The sequence below is a fragment of the Haplochromis burtoni genome, unplaced genomic scaffold (genome assembly GCF_018398535.1).
Source record: "Haplochromis burtoni strain Fernald_Lab_line unplaced genomic scaffold, NCSU_Asbu1 Contig_1022, whole genome shotgun sequence".
Classification (NCBI taxonomy): Eukaryota; Metazoa; Chordata; class Actinopteri; order Cichliformes; family Cichlidae; genus Haplochromis; species Haplochromis burtoni.
In genome coordinates, this window is record NW_024583383.1 from 70,628 (window position 1) to 75,203 (window position 4,576).

General features: G+C 38.9%; 1 protein-coding gene across 1 annotated transcript in view; it reads right to left on the reverse strand.

Annotated features, from left to right (window-relative positions):
* ttc29 (tetratricopeptide repeat domain 29) overlaps positions 1-131 on the reverse strand; it is a 7,418-nt gene extending 7,287 nt beyond the window's left edge. Inside the window, exon 1 of the mRNA XM_042216350.1 lies at positions 57-131. The gene's annotated coding sequence lies outside the window, so the exon portion shown is untranslated. The remainder of the gene's footprint in view (positions 1-56) is intronic.
* Between the last annotated feature and the right edge of the window lie 4,445 nt (positions 132-4,576).

The following is a 4,576-nucleotide window of genomic DNA, read 5'->3' on the forward strand; positions in this document are numbered from 1 at the left end:
CTGCTAAGATTTTAAATGTAACACACGGAGAAAGAAGCGCAGAAACACGAACTCACCGCCAGTTTTATTAGAGAAAAACTTTCCACGCTGCCAGCACACTCAACTTCGTCACTATGACAACACCGAACCAAGTCGACCAGAGCAACGAGCTGAACTGCTTCCGGTCAGGTGGTCCCATTAAAAACAATCATGTTTTTGTGTGTATATTAATTTTATTTATTCCATGGGTTTGTTATTATTGTCTTCGTGGTGACTTCATGTGTATCTTGTATAAACTGCTTAACAAAAACTTCATAAAGTCCAGTTTTTTTCTTTTCTTTCTCTTCTAACAGGTAAGTTTCTTTTCTTCTTTTGCATTAATCCCAGAATGAAGAGGAATAAAGTCTGACAGTATTTTCCCTGTAAATTTACAGCTTTATCTCAGAGAGTGCTTAATTTTTAAGAAGCTTCACTGACTTTAAAAAACAATTCTGATCAAAATCTTTCCAAATATTTAATATATTATAATAAGTCAATTTTATTTATAAAGCACTTTTAAAAAACGATAGCGGCTCCGGCAGATCCCAGGAACGACATTCAAGATCTCTGTCCAGAGCGCAGTCCTAGGAACAACTAACAACAACTTTTTAAAAAAAAAATATTAGTTATATATCAGTTATTAGCAGTTTTATCAGTAATTTGTAAGACCTGCATATGACAGAGGTTCATGAAGAGCTTGTAAATAGTAACATTACACACCAGAGGATGCAGCAGAGAGGGGTTCATTCATTTCATTAAATTTATTTTTCATTAATTTGTTCTTCATAAATCAGTTTAGTTATTGCACGTGAGCACAAATGGTTGCAGAAATCTTGCAGACAGAGTTTTAAACCGCAGCCAGTCACAAAAATGTCCGGATAAAACAACAAAAGCCAAGAATGATTTTGAGTGTGGGCGCTGACAGAGCAAAAAGACGCAGTAAAACTGCAGCAGTGGAGTCAGCGGGGGTTGAGTAAAGCTTTTAAAGGAGCCATTGCAAAAAGATACACAAATTTTTCTTATTAACACTGCATTAAATCCTCTCCTCCTCACGATTCATCTGCTTCTTTCCCTGTTTGCACTCTGCACACATCAGATGTTCGGGTTCCCGCAGTGAGACTTTTCCATTCAGCCTCACCACAGCTGGATGGAAATAGTGTGCCACTGCGTGTTCTTTGCGGTTCTTCAGAGCTTTATAATAAAGTTTCACGTTCAGGGTGGAAATCATCAGCAGCTGAGGGGACGTAGAGGCTGTTTCCTGTCTGTCTCAGTGGGCTTGATTCGCTTGTTTAAATGAACTTGTTTGTTCTCGTCGCTCTAATTAGCTGCGAGTGTAATTGATCTTTTTATCAGCGGCACTTCAAGACGAAAGTGAGAACGAAACCTGCGCTCACTGAAGATAAAGTGCAGCACTCGGTCCTGGTGGTCCTGTACATGCTTCTGCTTCTGCTGGAAAAGCATTTGTTGTTCACAGACACAGCACATCTTTTTCATCTCTGCAGTTAAGCCGCGCCATAAAACTGATTACATTTATAAAATTAGTCTTGGCATGTGGCCTGTCAAGCTCCTTGCTCCTCATGGGTGCAGTTTACTGTGATAAGAGCAGCACATTACCTCGCAGGTTATCTCCGACAGAGGGGTCACTGATTTCACACAGTGAGGCACAAATCCACGCTACTCATTGCTGCCTGACTATGCTGGCTTTTTGAGTACTTCTTCTAAAAGGGCACGCTCGTAAAAAACAACAGTATAAAAATATTAAAAGTACACAATCTGGGGACAGGGGCACCTCCAGAATTTTTTCAAAGGGTTGCTCTAAAAATATTGCACACCAAAAACAGCATTTGCCCTTTTATTATGTTGTTGTTAAATATAGGTTACTTGAAGAATATGGCAAAAAAGAGAGAACGAACATGCCTTAGTAATTTCCTGTTATTAAAGTTGATATGAAAATATGGACCCGTGAAAACCAAATACGATTTCATGATCAATATTAATCTGATTCATTAGATGAAGTTATAGATTGATTGAACATCCCAGCCATTAGTTTAATTGGTAAAATTATTACCAACATAGGACAGGTTTGCTTTGTGGGGTTTCCCCCACCCGACACACACACACACACACACACACACACACACACACACACACACACACACACACACACACACACACACACACGTGCGCGCCCATGTTTGGGGAATACAGTGGAAATTGTTTTAGCGACTCTCAGGATTTATTTGAAGAGCATAAACAGAGCTGAGTGAGAGTGGATGGACTTGGATGAGTCAAGTTGGCCAAAAGCCAAAAGATAAACGCTAATGTTGTTATAAGGGCTGCAAATGCTTACACTGCAAAATCCAGTCTTTAATGTGGACAGGGGTAAGAAAGGCAGGGAAAGACCCACACATGAGAAACTCCAACACTGACCAAGAACATCAGGGAAGAAAGAGCAGTAAAAAAAAAAAGAAGTAATGTCTGAGATATGAACAGCTGTAGATACTGAAGAGGCTAACTGAACACAGGCGTTGAAACAGAACAAAGGAGGCAAAGAAAGTACCAAAGCCAAATATCAATACTATTGATACCAAAGTTGGTATTGATAGTATTGGATCAATTTTCTAATTTAAAAGTAATCATACGTAAAAAGGTATTTTCTGAGCTTTAATTCAAGCACCACATGGAGCCTCTGTTTGTGTTAGCTTGTCATACGTGTTCAATTCAATTCGAATTTAAAAAGGATATTTTAGTGAAAATTAATCAACAGTTTTTAAAAAACATTTGTATATTTGCAAAATTGGCACTGCTTTTCCTTTACAATGGGTTTTAATTCCCATTTTGATTATAAGAATGAGCAGTGAAATTTTTAGGTTTTTAGCTTTAATATTTTTTTAATAATTTTTCAGATATTTTCCTGCAAATGCTGTCTCAGAATGTAAAGTACAAATACCTGAATGTGGGTCAACAGACAATTAAAATAAATATATATTGTGGTGAAGGTGTGGTCCCTGGCTCAGCTGTGCAGTGCTCAAGGGGCAGTGCCAGTCAGGTTCATGGTACAGGTATGTGGTGTTTTATTAACGAGCTCTCTCTCTTCCCTGTTGATTTAGTGAAGCCGCAGCAGAGTGTGTAGGAGTGCAGCAGAGAAGCTGCACGCGTGGGTGCAAAACCGAAAGCCAAGAACTGTATATATATATATATATTATATAATATATTTTATATATATAATATTATATATATATTATATATATATATATTTTTATATATATATATTTATATATATATATATACATTATATATAGTTTATATATATATATATACAATATATGTGTGAGTGTGTAATGTCTCAGGGTTTATTAATGTCTCCCTATGATAATAATCTTGTGGACACAAACATGTCCTTCTGTGCTGCATGCAGAGAATAAAGGAGAGGGCCATCCTCTGATGTAGGTCACAGGTCTACCAGCTCCTTCCCTGGGCTTTGAGCCAGGCAGTAATATGTGTGTATTTGTGCCAGAGAAAAAGAGTTATTATCCGGCTGCATGCTTCGAGTCACGTAGAGCTTTGATGTGTTTATCTCTGAGTTTACTGTCACAAATAAACAAAACACACGCACACACACTGGGCTGCATATCTCCACCGACTCGCTGGGACTCAGATAACACGGACTTCTCGTAAAGGCACACTTAGCCCCGACATCAACTTTCTGAGGTCAAAGGTCACGCTGAGCGGAGCCAAATCAAACTCATACAGAGACAAAAAAAGACAGACAGATAACTGGAAGACTGACACACATGTGTCACAGATGTTTAACCATGCATGCTCCCACAAACATGTTTCAGTCAGGAATAACACGGGCTGTGTGCTTCTGCCAGATGTTTAAACGTTTCCATGGTCACAGGAGATCCAGAGCTTTTTCTCATTTCCTGTTATTGCTGAACATAATGACAGTATAACGGTAAACAGCGAGAAACGTTTTTTTAAGCCAGGTATTATCACTTTTCTCTAGGCACTCCAAAAACTGTAAACAACAACAAATGATACACTGCCTTGAAAAGACATTACTTGTTGCTTTTAGTGCGATGAGATCTCAAAAGCCTTTATGTAGTTTAAAAAGTCCTTTTTTATTGGAAGCTGGGGAACACATTATTGACTCAAAGAGGTAGACTAAAATTCTCATGTGCACACCCTGTGTCAGCGTTAGATTTCAAACAGGTGGATGATCAAGAATGGGCAAGATTCATACTGGATTGATCCGGGCCCAGTCTCTGATCCTGCTGGCCAACAGGGTATCAGTGGAATATCAGTGGAATCTGTGCTGCTGTTGGGCGAAGGACAAAGGAAAAGGAAAAGACTATGTTTGCATATAACACTCTAATCTGTAGTGAAAGCTGGGAGGAGGTGCAAAAAGAGCCTGCAGCAGTGGAGGAGTTCTGCCTTTCATTCTTCTTTCCAGTGCACAAAGAAGATTGAAAGGCAGTGGAAGAAAAACAGAATACATGTGTGTGAATGAGGGGAAGACAGGTGGAAACATGAACATGCAAGGAGCAGAGGCAGT